The 6,000-nt window shown below is 42.0% G+C and overlaps 1 protein-coding gene across 1 annotated transcript in view; it reads right to left on the minus strand.

Annotated features, from left to right (window-relative positions):
• BRDT (bromodomain testis associated) overlaps positions 1-5,511 on the minus strand; it is a 48,342-nt gene extending 42,831 nt beyond the window's left edge. The window contains exons 1-4 of the mRNA XM_072968229.1: positions 5,389-5,511; positions 4,750-4,866; positions 3,612-3,713; positions 2,106-2,372 (exon numbers count right to left, since the gene is read on the minus strand). The gene's annotated coding sequence lies outside the window, so the exon portion shown is untranslated. The remainder of the gene's footprint in view (positions 1-2,105; positions 2,373-3,611; positions 3,714-4,749; positions 4,867-5,388) is intronic.
• Positions 5,512-6,000: the final 489 nt, after the last annotated feature.

Here is a 6,000-nt window from a genome sequence, read left to right on the forward strand (position 1 = left end):
GTTATTCTACAATCATTGATATATGAAGGGAGAAAGGCAAAGGGATTTTTCTGGCTACTTTAAATAAAATGATTTATTTTAAAAGCTAATTATTAGGAAGAAAAATGACAAGTGTTAAAAAATGTTACTCTTTAGTGAATATTATTACACCTAAAATAAAATAGTTTAATAAAGGTTCATGAGTATTTCAGAAAGTTGGTTTCTTAACACCCCTGGACGGCATTATCACTTCAAGGATAAAAGAGCAAAGGTACTACCAAGTGTATCAGCAAAATGAAAAGTATGGTTATCAAATAAATTGTCCATTTTTACAGACCAGTGTTAATATTTACCTGGTATGTCTTTTTTCTTCTTTTTTTTTTGCATTAAAGTGTGTTAGTTCTCAAGTCTCGCTGCATATTAAACACTTGTGGATCCTTTTTTAAAAATTGTGGGAAAATACATACAGCATACAATTTACCGTCTTTACCACTTTTAAGTGTATAGTTCAGTAATGTTAATTGTATTCATATTTTTGAGCAATTAAATCTCTAGAACTTTTTCATCTCACAAAACTGAAACTCTAAACCTTTTAAACAACTTTTCATTTTCTCTCCTCCCGGCCCCCGGCAACCACCACCCCATTTTCTGTTTCTATGAATTTGACTATTCCAGGAATCTCATATAAGTCGAGTCATTATAGGATTTGTCTGTTTGTGACTGGCTTATCTATCTTAGCATGTCCTCAAGGTTCATCTGTATTGTAGCATGTATCAGAATTTCCTTCATTTTAAGGTTTATTAATATTTCAAACTATGTATACACCAGATTTTGCTTAACCATTCATTCATTGATGGACACTTGAGTAGCTTCCACCTCTTGGCAATTGTGAAGAGTGTGCTGTTATAAAAACATAGGCGTATAAATATCTCTTCAAGATCTTGCTTTCAGTTCTTAAGGATATATCCCCAGAATTGCGGGAGTGGAACTGTCAGATGACATGGTAATTTTATTTTTAATCTTTTGAGGAATCCCATAGTTTCCCACAGCAGCAGCACCGTTTCACATTCCCACCCAGAGTCTACAGGTTTCCAGTTTGTCCACATCTTTGCAGTACCTGTTAGTTTCTATTTTCTGTCTGCTTAGTATCATCCTAATGGGTATGAGGTGTTGTGGGTCATTTAAAAAGTACCTATGCCTAGGCCCAGCCTCTGGAGATGTGGCTTGGGAATCAGTTTTGTTTGCTATTTTTTTTAAGTTCCCTTTTTAATAATAGACTTAAAGTACTCTGTGATTGAAGGCTGCAGATGGACTGGCCATGGACAAGAGCTCTGATAATTATCACTGGGCCAAAGAAGAGCTAATACTTGGCAATCTGATGATGATTTCACAAGTGAACGCTCTGCATTTTCTGGCTGAATTTTCCCTGGTTTCTTGTCCACCAACAGAGGACTATTATCCTAGTCTTATTACTCAAAGTATTTTAATCTTCTGTTCTGTACTTAAGTTTTTTTTAAAAAGGAGCTTATGTGGCTTTAAGTGATACTTGGCAGATTTTCTGTTAGATAGTTGCCAATGTCATTATTTTATTTTACATTCTCTAAAGACTTTTATTATTAATTTTAGCTTTTACTTTTTTAAAATTGAAGTATAGTTGATTTATAATGTATAAATTTCTGGTGTACAGCAAAGTGATTCAGTTATATATATGTATATATATTTTACATGTTTATTTATTTATGTACTATTTTATATATAGTACTTTTGTATCTGTTAATCCCAAACTCCTATCCTTTCCCTCCCTCCATTCCGTTTTGGTAACCATAAATTTATTTTCTATGCCTGTGAGTCTGTCTGTTTTGTAAATAAGTTCATTTGTATCACTTTTTAGATTCCATATATAACTGGATATTTGATAAATATCAAATATTTGATAAATATCAAATATGACATTTGTCCTTCTTTCTGATTTACTTCACTTAGTATGATAATCTCTAGATGTATTCATGTTGCTGCACATGGCATTATTATATTCATTTTCATGTTAGCTCTTATTCTTAATTATTAACAGAAAACAGAAAATGCCAGCATAATGGTCCAGCAACATACCCTCCCAAAAGATTTACCTTATTTGACATAATGGTGGATCATACTCAGGGGCCAGAAGTAATCTGTTATTTAAATAGACTGGGTACTTCAGGGCTTTCTCTAAAATCACTCACACTCCAGCGTGCTGAGCTGCGGCTACAGTGCACTAGCCACCACGCAGAGCCCAGAGCCTGCAGCCCGCACTGCCTATGTCCAAATCCACGGTTGTTTCCAATGCTTATGATGACTTGCCATTTTATTGTTATTTCTGCTTCGAAAACATTTTTTTACCCATGGATATATTTCTAAAAAGAAAGACAGCATGGGCAGATGAAATCTAATGTTAATAAGAACTCAATGTTATGTAACATCTACCAGTCACAATTGCTCAAAGACAATGTATCAAATGTTCAAGGTATGAAAAGTTCCGGTTTACTCTGATAAAGACAATCATGTAACAGTGTAGTAGCAGCAGCTTCTTGTCAGTCATCCTACAGTTCCATGAGCAAGTCGCTTGAAGATCAGATCCCTTCTGTCTATACAATAGTTGACTACAAAATAACCTCTACACAGAATTATAAAATAAAAAATTCATTTGAATTTTAACACCCACATGGTTTGAATGGTATACAACTTTCCTTTCCCATTCTTGTCCCCTAGCCAACCAGATCCCCCCCTTAGCCTTAACAATCCTTTTAGAAATGGCCTGTTTTCTTTTTTTAACACTTAATTCATTTAAAAATATGTCCCAGGGCAACCCCTCCCTTTTTAATGGCTGCATCGTTCATAATTTTATTGATGTGGGCATTATATATAACATTGCAATCCTTGTTAATAAGTAAATAAACCATCGCATACATATGCCGGTGCTTATTAGATATATACTTTTTTGGTGGGTGAAGGGGGTGGCTAGCCTATTGGATTTGTTTCTGTTGACAATTTCTGGGCCAATGCCTTTAAATTTTGCTAGATGCTTAATGGTTCTCCAGAGGTTATTCCAATTTATATTTCTAACATCAATCTACAAGAGTGAAACTTTAAACGTCTAAGAAAGAGAGCCTTTGAGGTGGTTGTGAATATTTTAGTCATCCCTGCCAAATACATAAAGACCAAACATTTCCAAATGCATACAAGCAGCTAAAAAACGTTTCCAAAATGTTACAAGAAACATGAAAGTTCCCCTCTAATACAACCCATGCACAGGCATATCAGGAAGAGTCTGATTCTGATAAAGGTTTTTCCCTCTCAAAAAAAATCAACCTGATCAATTTCTCGGGTGTGCCCCCCCCCAAAAGTTTAATCCTTCAATTACTCCCTCATTGGCGCTGGTATTAAATTGTGTTGCCCTGTATGCATGCTGAAGTCTCAAGGAATTGAGCTGATTAAAAAACAAAAAGTGTAAGTTAACATTTAGAGCTGAAATTGTTTAAGGCTTTGAATAAAGATCGCCTAGAACTCTTTTCTCAGATACTCCATATAACAACTCCCCTCCTGAGGATCCTTGCTCTCCTGCCTGTGTCTCCGGTACATCTACACTAGCTTACCCTCCACGTAAACCTTCTCAAGTCTCCTTAACAATTCCTCTTGATCCTATTGCATCCTTGTAGCCTTCATCTTCTCTCTTCTGTACCTCATACCAGAGCATCCTAAAAAATGACATTGTCTTTACTCCCACCTCACACTTGATTTTTTCTTCCATTCCTCTAAAACTCCCCTCACACAAAGGTTAACACTTACCATACTTAGTCGTTAAATCCAATGGATTCTTTTTCAATCTTACACCTTACTTGACCTCCCAGCTCCGTCTGTCACTAGACTATTGTGACTCTCTTGAAACTCTTTTCTGGTTTCCAGGATACCACTTTTCCCCCAGATTCTATTTGTTCATTTCTTAAATATTAATAAAGCACCTACAGTGGTGGTGCTAGCATTTGGAGATACAATAATCTCTTTATAGAGACTTATAAATAAGCAATTACAACAGGATACATATAATTATTGCTGTGACAGAGGTAAGAACAGGGTGCTAAGGGAACAAAGGTGGTCAGACTGGACTTCCAGAGGATTTCAAATCTCATCTTCTGCTGACCCATTAATATCCCCCAAAGCTTCTGCCTTTGCCCTCTTTTTAAACTCCCCTTTTTTCAGATCTCAGCCACTCCAAGGTATCAAATACCTCTAAATAAATGACTTGTGGATATAAATTTGCAAATTCTGAATACTCACGGTGTTCCTATTTTCCATCTCCCAAACCACTCCTTTTGTTCAATCACTTGTCACTTCACACCTGAATTAATGCAGTGGTGATGCTTTGATTTTTGTTCAGCAACTTAGTATCACAGTGTTCAACCTATGGCCCTTCACGATATACAAATCAACGAACTCCCCAACTCTTTTCTGCCGTCTGCCTATCTCACTAGACCCCTCTTGCTACTCTCCCAACACTATACCAGCCACATTCAAAAATCTGCCATTCTCCCTCGTCCCACCCTACTCTGTGCTCACGTACGTCCATGCCTTTTGGAAATTCTCTACTCCTCACCAGAGCGCCCCTCACTCTTTAGACCAATTTCTATTGGCTCAAGATCCAACTCAGCTTTCACCTACCCAGAAGCCTCCCTTGCTCCCTTCAATCCCCCAGGGCCCTTCCCAGACGTCCCAAGCACCCCATACATATATTACCTTAAGATACGCGTGTTCTTAACACAAGCCAGCAGTTTTTGAAGCCAGGCCCACCTCCAGACTCTGTAACACCCAACGGAGGGTTTATAGCACGTTCTCAGGGCCTAAGAATGTTAGCTGAACAAATAAATGAATCAAGGAGGGGAAATTTCCTGTCCCAAGTGACGCCAGAATAAATAAAACCAAAGTGCCAGCTACAGCTAAAGCTCCGTGCCCTCTCCTGCATTCACGAAGCTACAGTCCACGCAGGACCCACCAACCCAAGACCCGAGAGAACGACTAAGAGCATCAGCTTCTTCGAAACGGGGAGGCGGCTGCACAACTCGACCCCATTCCCTCGCCCACCCTCCCTCTTCCCACCCCTCCCTTGGGGAAAAAAGAAAAGAAAAAGAAAAACCAAAAAACCACCCACCAAGCGTTTAAGAGAAAAGCCAAAAAAATTCTGGAGGGCCCCCCGGGGCAGCGAGCTCGCAGCCGGCAAGGCCCGGGGAAGCGGCGGGCGGCGCCCCGGGGGCGGGCACTCGGGGCCCCAACCGCCCCGCTGTCACACGACGGTGGGGGAGGGGCGGGGACGGTTACCCCCGCCCTGACGCCGCCGCGGGCCGGGGGCCCGGTGGTGCCCCCGCTGGGCTCCCTTACCCCTCGTGGAAGAGGGCCTTCCCCGGTCGTCCCCTTCAGCGCGCACGAGACGAAGGGAGCCGGCCGCTGCGCCCCGCGTCCGTCGCCGCCAGCCCTCGCCCCAATGGCGGCCGCTAGCGGCAGCAGCGGGCGGCTCTCCAGGGCCCGGGCGCGGCGGCCGCGCATTGGCTGGGGCGGGTCACGTGTCTGGCGCCGGGGGCGGGGCCTCGCCGGGTGCACGTGCGCTGCGGGCCTCCCGATCGCCCGGAGAGCGAGCCGAGGGCGTGGGGTGGGCGCGCCGCCCCCAAGGCCGGGACCCTCCGAACAACTCGATCAGCCCCACGTCGACTGGGAGCTCGTGAATTTGGGTTTGCGGGGTGGTGTTTTCCTGCTTTCCTCCTGCCCCCTCCAAAGCTCCATCGTCTTGCACGGAGTGAGTACTTAACGTTGGGGAGCAGCTGAGGCTGGGTTTAAATGAGCCCGTTGGGTTTTAAATGGCACTTAAGACCTGTTTCACAACAGCTGTGTGAGGAGAATGGTTTTTGGATTTTGAGAGTTTTCGCCACTACCTCCTCATTATTTGTGGCCGTGTATTAGAAGAATGCGTTTAGCACGACAGTTGCCTTTTGGATC

This window comes from Vicugna pacos, chromosome 9 (genome assembly GCF_048564905.1).
Source record: "Vicugna pacos chromosome 9, VicPac4, whole genome shotgun sequence".
In the NCBI taxonomy this organism is placed as follows: domain Eukaryota; kingdom Metazoa; phylum Chordata; class Mammalia; order Artiodactyla; family Camelidae; genus Vicugna; species Vicugna pacos.